The sequence below is a fragment of the Meriones unguiculatus genome, chromosome 19 (genome assembly GCF_030254825.1).
Source record: "Meriones unguiculatus strain TT.TT164.6M chromosome 19, Bangor_MerUng_6.1, whole genome shotgun sequence".
Classification (NCBI taxonomy): Eukaryota; Metazoa; Chordata; class Mammalia; order Rodentia; family Muridae; genus Meriones; species Meriones unguiculatus.
The window spans coordinates 39,187,963-39,202,500 of record NC_083366.1 but is presented as its reverse complement, the minus strand read 5'-3'; the positions used below and the strand labels follow the sequence as shown (position 1 = coordinate 39,202,500).

General features: G+C 46.5%; 6 non-coding genes across 6 annotated transcripts; 2 read left to right on the top strand and 4 right to left on the bottom strand.

Moving 5' to 3' along the window:
- Nucleotides 1–2,046: 2,046 nt before the first annotated feature.
- Nucleotides 2,047–2,128, top strand: Trnas-uga (transfer RNA serine (anticodon UGA)). Its single transcript has one exon. It is a non-coding gene; the product is annotated as a tRNA-Ser (tRNA).
- A 3,671-nt stretch (nucleotides 2,129–5,799) lies between these two features.
- Nucleotides 5,800–5,871, bottom strand: Trnaq-cug (transfer RNA glutamine (anticodon CUG)). The gene has a single exon. It is a non-coding gene; the product is annotated as a tRNA-Gln (tRNA).
- A 429-nt stretch (nucleotides 5,872–6,300) lies between these two features.
- Nucleotides 6,301–6,382, bottom strand: Trnas-aga (transfer RNA serine (anticodon AGA)). The gene has a single exon. It is a non-coding gene; the product is annotated as a tRNA-Ser (tRNA).
- Nucleotides 6,383–7,202: 820 nt separating this feature from the next.
- Trnar-ucu (transfer RNA arginine (anticodon UCU)) lies at nucleotides 7,203–7,291 on the top strand. The gene is given in 2 exon segments: nucleotides 7,203–7,239; nucleotides 7,256–7,291. It is a non-coding gene; the product is annotated as a tRNA-Arg (tRNA).
- A 2,188-nt stretch (nucleotides 7,292–9,479) lies between these two features.
- Nucleotides 9,480–9,585, bottom strand: Trnal-caa (transfer RNA leucine (anticodon CAA)). The gene is made up of 2 exons: nucleotides 9,548–9,585; nucleotides 9,480–9,525 (listed from the first exon to the last, which is right to left on the bottom strand). It is a non-coding gene; the product is annotated as a tRNA-Leu (tRNA).
- Nucleotides 9,586–13,715: 4,130 nt separating this feature from the next.
- On the bottom strand, nucleotides 13,716–13,787 carry Trnad-guc (transfer RNA aspartic acid (anticodon GUC)). Its single transcript has one exon. It is a non-coding gene; the product is annotated as a tRNA-Asp (tRNA).
- Between the last annotated feature and the right edge of the window lie 751 nt (nucleotides 13,788–14,538).

The following is a 14,538-nucleotide window of genomic DNA, read 5'->3' as shown; positions in this document are numbered from 1 at the left end:
TCTCAGAGCTGTGAAGACCCTCGGTGTCCCGGTGAAAGAGATATTTCCAGAGACTAGCTTTCCTGTTTTGTCAGATTCTTTACTGGAAATCCTGGTGAGGCATCCAACCACTGGGATATGATCTAAAGAATTGTGAATTATGAAAGCAAGGCAGAAAGCCTCAGTGCCTGTCCGTTTTTTAGCATTCGACTTCGGTTTTGGAAATCCACCAAATAAAAGTTCTGAAACTAACAAAAATAGGTGAGATGTAAGCCTTACCTTGCTGAGAGTAGATGAGATTAATGGTTCTTTGCGTAACCTTAGTTTTCCTGGAACTTGCTCTGTATACCAGATCTGGCATCAGACTCACAGACATCCATCTGCCCCAGCCTCCAGAGTGCCAGGACTAAAAGCATGTGCCACCACTGCCAGGCTGTGTCCTGTAAAATTTAATTGGAACTATTAAAAGTGTTTTGGTTTTTTTTTTTTTTTTAAATAATGTTCGGTTTTTATACAATTTCAACAGAAAGATTCTGGTATTTCTTCTGAAAATTGGGTGTAATTCAAGATAAAATAATCTTTGTTTTAGGTGTACATGACTAAACCAACTGTGCAACACGCTGAGGGCTGGGCACCATCAATAGGGACAGGGATTCACTTGAGGTCTGAGTAGATCCATTCAGAACATGTGTGTGCAGGCCTGTGGAACAGGGCTCCCACTCGGGGCCTCAGCCGTTAGGCGTGCTTTGCCAGTGGCCCACGTTCCCAGCACCTACATTAAGGTCGTTTCCTGTGTATGTTTTTATTACTGTACGATTACAGGGCCGACAACCATTTGATTTAAGAATACCCCATGTATTTCTGGATTCCCTTCTTCTGCATACATACGCAAGACTAATTATGAAGAAGACCTCAAGTAACACAGCTCTCCAAAACTCAAACGTGTGAGATTTGGGCTCAGGGGTGGAACATTTATGGCCCCAGGTTCAATCACTAGTGCCACACACACACTCACTCACTCAAAGGCATGCACCTGCACCACACACTCATACAGACATGCACACACACACACACACACACACACACACACTCAGGCATGCACTTGCACCAGACATTGACACAGACATGCACACACTCACTCACACTCACACTCACAGGCATGCACCTGCTCCATACACTCCTACAGACAAACACATGTGCACACACATACTCATACAGGCACCCCCCCCCCCACACACACCCACACAGACTCTTATAGAACTCATAGATCTGTCTTTATCTCCATTCCCCTTCCCCAACGACGACCATTCTTTAAAGGTAATCCCAACTAGGGGGGTTGGAGAGATGGCTTAGTGGTTAAGATCACTAGCTGCTCTTCCAGAGGATGAGATTGCTTTCCAGCGTCCAAGCCAGCGGCTCCCACCCGCCTATCACCTCAGCCGCAGCTAACTCAACAACCTTTTCTGACCTACTCCGTTGAAGGGCTTCCTCGGCTACGTAGCAAATTCAAGGTCAGACTGCTACGGCTGCCCTATCCCGACAAGTAAACAACGCGCAAACAAACAAAACCAAAGGGAAACAAGAGGGGAGAGCTTTCCTCGGACGCGCGGAGGTCCTTCCTCCAAGTTTACCGTTTACACACCTTTGAATCGCCTCCGTTCCCCGGAATTACGAGGTGAAGCACGGGACACGAACTTCCCGACACGCACGTGAAGAAAAAGGTAAATTAAAGTATGCCAGCTCCTCTCATGATCCCACCCTAGCAACCGCCCGAGTCTCCTCCTGCCCAAGAACTCAAACCCTGTGATTCTCACTCGGGTCGTTGAACTTGGCTCGTCGTTAATCGTTTGTCCCTTTTTTAAAGGCAAGACAGGGAAGTCCGGTCAGAGTCAAAATCCTTGAAAATTCTACCCGACGTTCCTCCCTCTACCGGGCTGGGGTCAGCCTCTGGGAGGTTTGTTTTGTTTTTCCTCCAGGCGCACTAGGAGGCTCCTTGTCCCAAGACGTCTGCAGAAGCAGCACCTTTCCATTAGTTCATATTAACACTTCAGAAGCGGCCCGTGGAAGGTAGTCGTGGCCGAGTGGTTAAGGCGATGGACTTGAAATCCATTGGGGTTTCCCCGCGCAGGTTCGAATCCTGCCGACTACGGTTTTACGGGGTTGAAAATTATGCTCGCCTCTCCATCTTGAGAAGAGAAAGACGTTTGCGGTAAGAACGGAAAACGTAAACGACGTTATAAAGTACGATCTCCTAAATTCAATTTAAAAAATTAAACTAGCTGGAGGTGCGCTCTGGATGGATCAGTGAAGTTCCACCAGGCAGACAGGATGACCCTGGTCCACAGCTGTCTGCAGATAACGAGGACAACCCGTTTGTTTGTTTTGATTTGTTTTTGTTTTTGATGACAGTGTTCTATACTGTGATCTCCCACTTAATACAACCAAACTTTGGATTTTTTTTTTCTTCCTGTCTTTGTGCAATACGCTTAGTTGCTCCAAGTGGAATTTCAGCCTGTAAGTGCGTATAGGCTGAGGGATTTCTGGGTAAGGCTGGCACCCTTTCTGGAACCGGAAGCAGGTGTGCACTGTGATCAGTCCCCTTTAATAATCTCTGGGTGCTGGAGTGATTCCTCTCTGAGGAGGCTTATTCATTCTACAACGGCGCTAAGGATTTAACCCACTGTAGTACATGCGAGGCAAGTGCTCTACCACTGAGCTGAATTGCTAGGCTGCCCTTGAGCTCAATCTGTATAGCCCAGACTGGCCTGAAACTCACAGAAAGGCTCTGCCTCTGCCTCCCAGGAGCTAGGACTGCAGGCTGTACCATGTGCCTGTTTTCTCCTTTCTAGATAAACTGCTCAACGACACACAATGGAAAGGTAAACTGAGGCTTGTGAACGCAGATTTCACAACTCCATGGAGGGCCCTCCCAAACCATCACATTATCAGAAGATTCTGAATCAGCTTTATTGGGTTCCCCAAATGTTAAATAGCAAATCTTATTTTTCAAGCTCCTGTTGTTGTGTGTGGTAGTTTCCTCAGAGAACCTCACCTTAGAGGCAATCGCTCAAAACACAGGCTATTGGAGAAGGAGGCGGACATTGCATTCTGCAGGGAAGCTCTTTAGCTCAGCAGTCAGCGTCTCCAAGACGGTAGGAAGTCCCTGGAACTGACCAGAAGTGAGAGGCTGTGCCCTCAAGCATATGTACAAGCAGCAAGAGATTCTCTTCCATAAACTTAGTTGCCTGCAAGAGGCTCAACGAGCCTAGCGAGCTGCCTAAAAGAGGTTCAAGCCACCTGCGCTGCCTGCTTGGCGACCTACATCCACATCTGGTTTGTAGATCCACACAGTCTAACTCATTTCACGGGTCGGGCTGTAGAGGTGAAGGCAGCAAGAAACAAAGATTATGTCTGAGACGCTAGAATACTCAGAACTTGAATGGCTCTTCAAGTGGGCTCTAAGGCCCTTTGCTGGGGAAGCTGTCTGGGTCCATTCTGCTCATGCTGTAGACCGGCAGCCCTCACTCACTCCCACTCAGGTCTGGCTCTCTAGCCTTGTCCTCTGGTGAGAGGTTGCAGTGCTGCTAGGGGTAGCAGCGCAGACCTGGGAGAGGGCTCAGAGCAGAGCCCACGGGATCTTTGAAGGTGAAGTTGCTTTTATACAGGAAATGCCAATTGTTAGTCCAGGAGTCAGTTGCCTGCTTTCTCTCAAGATGCTTTTTAGTTCAGAAAGAGTCCCCTGACACTGGACTTTCTCTGCCTCTGTGTATCTGTCACTGAAATCAACTTACTCTTTACACAGTTGGCTTAAAGGGGGAGTAAATAAAGAGTATCTTACCCAGACAGATGGAGCAAATGTGGTTTTGTCACACATGGTAAAAGAAGGGGAAAAGAATGGAAGGAAAGAAGTTCTATAAGTACTCTATACCTGTACCTAAAATGACAGCACTAATGGGTGGGACAGAGTTGAGGTAAAAGGATTGCCATCAGTTCAAGGCCATCCTGGGCTACATAGTGAGTGCTAGTCTAGCCTAAACTAGAATGAGACCTCATAGGAAAGGAAAGAAAAAGGAGTTACTAGTTCTTCCTAATTTTACGTTAGAAGAAAATACCTCAACTCCCTGCCTGGAGATTCAGCGCTGACTCCGCTCTTACTACTCGGTCTATCACAAGAAGAAACAGATTCAAACAGATTCGCATTCTGAAGCGAGTGAGTTTAGCTCTTGTACCGAAGAAATGAAGATGGTGTCAAATCTCTGGGTGAGAGAGAAGAGGGAACAAGCATCGAGAGAGAAGCAGGAAATCACATTGTCACAGAAGCGACGAGAGCACAACTCTGAAACATGTGGGAAAATGCAACCACTGGAACACCTGTGAGCAAAAAACGGATTGCAACTGATTGATGTTAGAACTGCAATTAAATCACTTTTTTTTTTTTTTTTTGAGAGGGAACTTACTGTGTAGCTCCACCTCTGCCTCCTTAGTGCTGTAATTAAAGTTATGTGGTCCCTGGAAAAGGTAAAATTATTTGATGAAAGAACTAGTTAGGGTACACATTACACAAGTTCACTCCAGTGCTGGGGGTGCCATTCAGCACCGACGGAGAAGAGACAGACCTATAAGACATGTAAGGGAAACAACAAGAGTCAAAGATTTCATATGCAGCTAGGATGCATTTGTAAAAAAACAAAGTATTGTGCAGCATTTCAAGGAACTGTGCCTAAATTTAAACCTTTGCATGAATATGAAAAAGAAAGAAAGAAAGAAAGAAAGAAAGAAAGAAAGAAAGAAAGAAAGGAAAGAAAGAAAAGAAAGAAAGAAAGAAAGAAAGAAAGAAAGAAAGAAAGAAAGAAAGCAGGCAACTATTACAGGAGCAGAATGAAACATGTAACAGATTATCATTCATGTAATATAAAAGTAATGTTCGTATGTGCTTTGTAGGAAGTAGTAGATTCTGTTACAGGTGTAAACATTAAACGTCTATCCTACAGACTTTAGAATAGATTAGAGCAGTCCATCGTGAGAACAATGGACAACCAATGAAGAGCAGGGGGGAAGGTGTACACTTACAATCTTAGCAGCCAGAGGCAGGGAGATCGCTTCATTTCCAAAGCCAGCCTAGGTCCCACGACGAATGAGGGCAGTCGGGGATTTTTATGTAGACTGAAAATGGTAATGTGCCTTGAACTGCAGAACAGAGCAGACTCAGTCACCTGCAACTGAACTCCAGAACAGAAGGTAACCCAGCAAGGTTTTGTGGACAGTGTTGATGCCTTTCATGCAGACTAGCGTTTGTGCATAACAGCAAGGGCGAGCAAATGCTAAGAGAATAAGAGCTGGTTTCATGTAAGGGAGGGTTAAAAACCACCAGGTGCACACTTTAGGTAAATGACTTGGAGAGGGCTGAAGGGAGGGAGGCTCTGCTCCATGTCGGAAGGTAGCTGAAATCAGGGGTATCCATTAGTCTCACCTATCGAGTGACGGCAAAGCTAAGTTGGTGGATACGTGCTCATCGGATGTCCCCATCTTAGCTGATGAGGGATGGATGGTTAGAGGTTTTTGAGTAGTAGTAGTCCTCAGAAAAGCCCTCAAACCATATCATTGTGGAGTTCCCAAAAAAAGTTCATTATACTTGGTGGAAATTCTGGGACTCCCAGTGCAGTGTGGTCAGGACCTGCCTGCATTGGTTTACAGAGGGCACAATGTACAGGGTTAATACAGAGAATTTACAGAGTTCGGGGTAACGTGGGGGGACAGAGACGGGTCCAGACACGACGACTAAGTCTCAACAAAAAAAAAAAAAATCTTTAAAAGCCAAGAAGGTCCCACCGAGATTTGAACTCGGATCGCTGGATTCAGAGTCCAGAGTGCTAACCATTACACCATGGAACCACATGCGTGCTGATTGGTGACGTCCTTTCCAAGAAAACCCTCAAGCAATTACCTTGTCTGCGTCAGTGGTTCTTGGATATTTTGGAACTGGACTGGATGTTTTTAGGCCGCCCGGTTCACTTCCCAACCCCTGAGAGGTTTCTCTCTTTCTTTTCCTACTTCTAACTGCAGTTTCAGATACAGAGTCTTCACAAAGACCATCTCGTGATCCAGGCCATCGCTTCTAATGGCTGATTCTATGCTCTTGAGTAAAAAAAAAAAAAAAAAAAAAAAAAAGAGATGAGTATCTTGCATTTACTTAAGTCTTGTCCCCAGGGCTCCACCAACTCAGCATTGTAGATGCAAGTAAACCAGATGCACATCTGAGTCTCATCCTCACTTGCACATGATCTCTTCCTCATAGAGGACACACACTCTAAAACATCACCACGTAGTCGGCAGGATTCGAACCTGCGCGGGGAGACCCCAATGGATTTCTAGTCCATCGCCTTAACCACTCGGCCACGACTACCGACGAGCGAGGGTCACTGCGTGAATGATGTCGAGGTTGGCGTTGGGTGCAGGCCTTGCTCCCGGAGCGCGCTGGAGCCGACGCGCGCCGCCCCTTCGCTCGTAAATCCAGGGCCTGCTCGTCCTCTGGGGCGAATCTTCGAGCCTGGAAACAAGTCCTTGTCAGCAGCAGCAGCGCGGGCTCGGCGAGTGGCTTCGGGGCCCGGCTGGGACCGTCGTTCTGCGGGAACCCGGCAGTTCCTCCTCAGAAGAGGCCTATCCGGGGCAGCCGGAGCTGCAGGCAGGCGCGAGGCGCTGCTCCTGAGCCCGGAGCAGGATGGAGCCCTGGTCCTCTCAGGCCGCAGTCAGAGGTGTGGAAGAACGGACGCGGGAAGCAAGCAGCGCCGAGGGACCACGCGCCCTCGCCGGCCGGCCTCGCTCTGATGCTCGCTCTCCCTCGCGTTGCACTCTGTGCCGTCGGGTGTCCCTTCCCTCCCGGCGGCCGGAGAGCAGAGGGCGGCCAGCGCGGGCGGTGGGCGAGGGCGGGGAAGCGGCAAGGAGGGGGCGGAGGGGACGGTGGGAAGTTCTGTCGCGGGGCCCCGGGGCGGAGAAGCCAAGCCCTCCCCTCCGCGTCCCCACCGGCCGCTGCGGGGAGGCGTCCGGAAGAAGAGCTCAAACGCAACCTAAGGAAAATCTCGAGGCTCCGAGAAGGGGACGCAGCCCGGCGCCCGCTTCTTGAACGCTTCTGTGCAGGGCCCCGCAGCAACCCCGTTCGTAGCGAACAGCGCGCGGCCGAACCGGTCAATATTGATAAACCATAGGGAGCGGTTTGGAGACAGGTAGGCTCTGTGGCGCAATGGATAGCGCATTGGACTTCTAGCGTTGGTCATGAGAGATTCAAAGGTTGCGGGTTCGAGTCCCGCCAGAGTCGGTGGTGTTTTGCCTGTGGGAGGTGTTTGACGTCGTAGTCAAAACTTCAACTGCGTTTCTTATTCTCCAAAACACCGCCACCGAGTGAGCAAAAGCCAAAGCCCCCCCCAAAAAAATCTGTGTATTTTACTTTATGATATTATATACTTAACATTTTTCCTTCTACTTTTCGTTTATTGTTTGTTTACAATGTCTTTCCAACCGCTGAAATTCCAGGAAATCCCCCACCTGCCTCTAACTTAGGAAGGGCTCCTTGACAGAACAGAGATTTCTTCTCAAAAAACTTAATCGAAATGTAATATGCTTTTGTACCTATAATGTACTGTGGTTTAAAGCATCGACCCACGAAAGTTCTTGCACCACTGCAAGTGGTATTTTTCCATTCTAACGCACCATTTCCTTAATTCCCTTGGCTGGTGTCTTGTCTGAAGCGTCCTGTGCATCTTCCTAGAAGCGTACATGTTACATGCATGTTTAATAAGTATTTTAGATAATTTTTTCTTAGAATATTTTAGATAGTATTTCTAGGAATATGTATTGCGTAGATATTAAGTAGGCACATGCAGAAACACATACCGTCAGCTTTTGTGTTGTGATTCGGAATAATATGAGTTGGCATGCCATTCTTTATATAAATATGTAATAGTCCATAGACTGTTGCACTGTTCTAATGTGAGGAAACACCTCACATTTTGTTTTGTGAAGCAAAATTGGAATGTATTATGAAAAGGTTTTGATGTCGATTTAAGCACAGACGTTTTGGGGAAGAATCCTCAGCAAAGGGACAGTACACACCTACGTGTGGGCAGACTTCTCAGGAGTGGAATCTGAGCTTCTTGATGATTGCTGTATATAGTCTTGGAGAGAGAGGTTAAAGCCAACGGGGTCGAGACCCAAAGCTCAAGAACCCCTGGTTTAGACTGCGGTCCGTTTGTGCCATAGCAACAAGAGTGCAGCTCCATTTCAGGCTTTCAGTTCGTCCAAAGGGTTCCTCAGTACCGGCAACGCGAAGGATGGGGGCATCGACCCTTGAGTGTTAGCCATTTGTAAGGTGTAGTCAGGGATTGCCCTGCATATAACAAATGCCTAGGCAGACAGGTAGTGATCGATAGTGCAGAACTAACCTGATTTATACCACAGAATCTTAAAAGACACAGGTACAAGATCAAACTGTACTGGGCGCTGAAGAAAAACATGAACTAAAGCAGATTACTTGAAGCTTGAAAACCCTTAGACCCCTAAATTCTCTGCAGGTGTTTACTGAGAGGTGCTTCTCTCCCCAACCCGCCCCACTCCCAAGAGTCTTCCAGCCAGATGTCACAAAGGACCACAAGCAGAGGTCAGAGAGAGCAAGACTGAAACAAAAGAAGATACACACATGCAGTGAGGTCAGGAGAATTTATCATCCAAATTGTACTCTGGAAGGCTCAGATCTCCCTCAGCTACTTCAGGTCTCTGTCAGGTACCCAAGGAACAAACTGCTGGGATTATGATTGGTCCGAAATAAGAATGTAAAAAGACTCAGAATACGCTGTGTGCAGAAATCAGTGCAAATAATTAGCACTCAGGGCTGTGGATGATCACCATCCCCTGAAGATATTTATTTGTTTGTTTGTTTGTTTTTGTGCTGGGGATAGAATGCAGAGCCTCGTGTAGGCTAGGCAAGTGCCCTTCCCCTGAGTTACAGCCTAAACCCAGAATGCATCATAATCTAAAAGAACTTCAGAGCAATCTTTACCAAAACAGCACGACAAAGGAATTACGAACACGGAAGGAAAATCTTAGAAAACAGCTGGCCAGCCTCACCTGTCAGCCAGGTTTTCCTAAATTTATACGGAGGTCAGTTAGAAGAATACAACCCCACCCCAAACAAATACAAAATCAGAGCTGATGCATAATGTGATTGACTTGGTCACCTGCAAAACTGTGACAAAATGCCACTGGGGAGGATCAGAATCAAACACTAAGGAACCTGAGCACGTTAAGGACTTTGCCAGCTGAAGTAACGCCTGAGGCAGGAGAGTCAGTATGAATTCAGTGACACGAAATAGAAATAGAGTACCAACAAAGGAATGGATCAAAAGATTGGGTTAAAAAAAAGAAACAGAGCGTGCAAAATCAGGTAATGCCATCAAAGAACCTTTTCGAGTTCAATTCCGATTATGACTGGTACAAGAAAAGAACAACCATGTCAGGAGTGGGATTCGAACCCACGCCTCCATCTGGAGACCAGAACCCTCAGAGGGGGAAGCGATCGCTTGAGTCTGGCGCCTTAGACCACTCGGCCACCCTGACACACGGCTCCCTCTTGCTGAACAATCAATTCTTAGGAAAAGCAGCCAGTTCCTGACTCCATCCAGGATGCTGCAATGAAAGTTCTGATGCTCCCAGAAGGATGAAGCGGGGCGGGGAAGGTGGGAGTGACGGGGAGGGGGTGGAGGGCTGCAGGTCTGCAGGACGGGGGACTAGGCCCTGCCTCATTCACCGACCAGCTAAGCCCTTGTCTCCTCTACCCACCTCTTTCTTTCTCACGGAGACTTTGGTCCAGCATCCGTGCTTGCTTTTCACACAGGGGAGCTTCCAGCACTGTAAAACCTGCATTAACTCAGCTACTGCTCTACTTGCTCCAAGTTTCTCGGTGGCCGGACGGAGGTCAAAGGAGAGTCAGTTGCTCTTTCCTTCTGTGTGATTTCCTGATGTCACTCGAACTTAATCGTCACTGTAGGAGAAGGCAGACTAGTGGGAAGGACGAATTAAAGTGATCCACACTCCCTCTCAGAACGAGGCTAGTGTGAGGGACGCCGGAAGGAGAACCAGCAGCTCAATCCGTAAAGAGTGGGAAAATGTGATCCCCGTGCTGAGACTTGGAACCCTCATTTACACACAGCAGACTTGGTTCTACCCCGGACAAGGGCCATCCAAGGACGCTGGAACCACAGTTTGTTACTGACGACAGCAGAGGACGAACGATTAAAAACAGGAGACCAAGGTGGGACCCCTCACCAATGAAACGAGTTTTGAAAACATTTTTTAAGGCAGCGTTTCCTCCCCAGCACGGGAACCAGGCTTCCTTAAAAGGGCTTTCCAAATTAATTCACGCTGTTTGTACACGCATGTGGCCATTGGAGGACAGCCATAGGACTGCTTTTCCCGTCCACCCTGTGGGTCCCAGAGATGGAACTTACGCTTTGAAGCTTTATGCTAAGTACCTTTACCTACTAAGCTATCTCAAAAGTCCTGAAAGAAGTTCTTAACAAGTTCTAACTACTAGAAGGGAGGAGGGAGATGCTCAGAACGGTTTGAACAGAACTATCGAACAGCCTATTACATCTTTAATCATTTAAAGCAGCAGTTCTCAACCTGCGAGAACCCCCTTTCGGGGCTGAATGACCCCTTCATGGGGGTCATAAATTAGATATTTACATTATGATTCATAACCACATCAAGATTACAGTGAAAAATAGCAACAAACATAATTTTATGGTTGGGGATCACTGTAAGGTTGAAGAACTGTGTTAAAGAGTCAGAGCATTAGGAAGGTGGAGAACTACTGATTTAAAGGATAGTGTTCCTTTAAGTAAAAATATCCATTATCTATAACAAGACTTGTTGACACTTATGATGACCAGAGAGGGAGGTAAACAGAGCATATCTCAAATTCAGCTGATCAAATGAATACCAGGAAGAAAAAAAACAGACCCTCCCCATCTTCTCTGGTGTCCTTTTTGCCTGTGTCCTTTGATACCTGTCAATAGGTATTTAAACTATAGTTTATGATGAATGAATGACTACTGAATGACCCCGGGAAAAAAAAATCGCTGGCTTGGATAAACTAGTCACTACAGTCTTTGAATAAGTTGGAGGGTAAGGCTAAATAATGTAGAGAAATTTTAATTCAGAATATGGCTGCTCTGGCAAGAGATCATATCCAAAGACCTTCTAGGTCTGTGTGATCCAGCTGAACATAGACACACCTTTAATCCAGAAGACAGAGGCAAGAAGATCTCTGAGTTCAAGGCCAGCCTAGTATAGAGCAAGTTTCAGGTAAAGAAAAGCTTGGGTCCAGGTTTGGTGGTACATGACTTTAATCCCAGCACTCAGGAGACAGAGGCATGGAGATCTCTGAGTTCAAGTCAGTTCTGGTCAGGCAGTTCCATTGAGTCAGTGAGTTGAGAGGCAGTGAAATGGGAGTTCATGGCGGTTCAATTTGTGGAATTCAGAGGCAGTTTTACAGAGACAGGTTGAAAAGAGAACAAGCTAGACACAGGTGAAGATAGAATGAGCCAGGGAATGAGAAGGAGCCAGGAGATTAGAGCAGATTGCTAGAGTTAGTTTGAGGCTAAGCAGAACAATTTAGTGAGACACTGAGAGCGGCCAGAGTGAATCAGTCATCTTGGAGAGGAGTTTGAGACAGAAGAGCTGAGCTGAACCAGCCAACCACAGTTCAGAAAGAGCTAGAAATGATGAGCTTATTCAGCAGTAAGTCTCACAGGCTGAAAACATTCTAGGCCTGGATTAGACTGTATAGAGGCTAGAAGCTGCCAGGACTAGGCCTAGGTTAGCAGAGGGAGGCAGTAAGCCTCAGAGATGACAAGTATATCAGGTGAATAAAAGATACTTCTACAAAATGAAGCAAACAAAAAAACCCAAAGCTCTAAAAAATATGACATTAATGCCTGTAAGTGCAGGAAAACACCATAGATGACAGCAGCATCTATTTTTCCATCCTTTGATTCTCTGGAGGATTGTTCTCAGTTGCTCCAGCACTTCTAAAAACAATCACTTCCTCCTCATTCTACCTGCAAACTGGCAAGGAAGCCCGAAGCTGTGACCTTCAAGGGTCTCTCTGCCCAAACTGAGGAGCTCACTCCTGCCATCATTGATTCTTGAAATATTCTTTCTTCTTTCTTCAGTCACAAACATGATTTGGCTCAGCTGCTGAATATAAGTATAGCATGGAGGTTCTGAGATGACACAGGTAGCCAAGGCAGACTTTCTAAGACCCTGGTAGTCCCCAAAGCCAAGGAGTCTTTCAGGCCTTCCCAGTAACTTAAATTACTAATGGAATCAAATTGTCTATAGGATGCATAACAAGCATAGTTCCAGAGCCCGGGAAGCTCGGCTGGCAGGGCACTGGGTTTTTATTCCAAGGGTTCAGTCTTTGAGTCCCTGTTCAGGCAACAAAGATCAATTTTGACTTTGGATAGGCTAGATCAGAATAAATTCATTGTCATAGAAATTAAAACCTGATCTGCTGTCACTGAGATATACCTTCCAACTTGAGTGATTTGTGGGTTCTCTGAAGTTTAGGGCTGTGGTCACAAAAAGAAAAAAAAAACGATTTTCAGTTTAATCACTCAGTATTATGATTGTTCGGGTTTTTTTTTAAGTATTTTTTTTTTGTGTGTGTGTGGTACAAGAGAGTTTCTTATTCTAAAGGTAAGATCAATGTGGCCCTGCTCACAAACAGAATCTTGGGAGTTGTGACATTTGTCTTTCAATCTCAAAATTCTTCATTTATCACACAAACACCCTGCAAAAACTGTTGAACTAAAATCCTAACAAGCATTATGATTATGTCAGAGCCTGCACAGAGTGGAGAACGGGAAGTGGGCACAAAGTCCCGCGCCTAACCCTGAAGCTATTTGCAACTGGTTATCTGCCGGGAGAGGGAAAATCAGATTTCTCCAATGGAGTGACCCTGAGTTTATCAACAACCTTCCCGAGCAGGCTTTATGATCAGGAGGAGCTGTTAGCTAGCACAAAATGAACTCTATGTGTGCCTTTTTGTTGCTATGGTTTGTAGGGTTTTCTTTTTCTTTTTTTTTCCTTTGTGTGTGTGTGTGTGTGTGTGTGTGTGTGTGTGTGTGTGTGAGAGAGAGAGAGAGAGAGAGAGAGAGAGAGAGAGAATGAAGCTGAATGGATAGGGAGGTGGGGGAGGATCTTGGAAGAATGTGGTGGGGGAAAGAACATGATCAAAATACATCGAAATGTATTTTTTTTTTTTAGAGCAAAATAATTAAACAGTTAATTTCCAATAAAAAACAGTAACCTAAGACTTGGCCCTTTATTGTCCCATAGATTACAGTCAGCTTTCCATTCAGCACCTAAGGAATCCTGAAGAGGACACTGTTGTCTTAGAGTTAAAAGATGCAAGGACAGTGTTCACTCTGCGCCCGGCAGCCCTCCCCGGGTCACTCCTGCCCCGCCCGCCACCTGCCTAACACCCCGTCCGGGCGAATCCTCGGACAGATCCTGAAATACATGGGTACAGCTGAGAGCCTTCCTCAAGAAGGACTCATCATAGAGGATGTCTGGTTAGGAGAGCCTGTGGTGATCTGATTCAGAATAAGCGTGAAAGAGTCACAGCTCGCAGATAGAGGTATGACCCAAGACAGGAGCAAGAGAACAGACAAGTCTGTTAACTCCCCGTCGGGGAATCGAACCCCGGTCTCCCGCGTGACAGGCGGGGATACTCACCACTATACTAACGAGGAGCACGGGTTACAGCCTGGGCAATATTCATAGAAGGTCAAATGAAGGATTCCCACCACCACGCCCCTTACTGCTTTTTTTCTTTTCTCTCTCGCTCTTCTTTTCCTTCCCCCTTTTCTCCGTTCTCACCAAACACAAAGCTCGTCATCTGCCAGGAACAGCTAAGACGTGAGCCCTCGTCTCAACGCCAAAGAATAAAAGAAAGTGTTGTGTGCATAAGCTTAACATCAAATAAACATTGAGAGCTTTAAATTTTTATTAAAAACAAAGAAACAAACAAAAAGATTGTGGGGCCAAGCGTAGTGGCTCAAGCCTACAATTCCGGCACTCCGGAGCCAGAGGCAGGTTACTCTTTTTGAGTCCCTGGCCAGTCTAGCCTAGTCTAGCCTAGTCTAGTCTAGTCTACATAGCAAGTTTGAGGTCAACCAGGGCTACACAGACCATATCTCCAAAAGACAAAGTAAACCAAAAATGGATTGCAAGTCAGGAGGAAGGGATGTGGAGAGGTGTGGTCGTGCATTGTCAAGAAGGCGAAAAAGAGCTGGAGAGACGGTTCAGCCATTAAAGGCTCCGTTCACACCCTGAACATCAAGCTGTCAAATGCTGGCTTGTCTAAGGAGAGGACAAGAACCAGCAGCTCTCCCGTGAGGGAGGTACTAGTTCAGATTACTAACACATGGAAATGACAGTGTTAAAGGTGTTGGAGTAACACAGGAGTAACACAGGAGCCTCCTTCTGAGAACACCGTGTCAC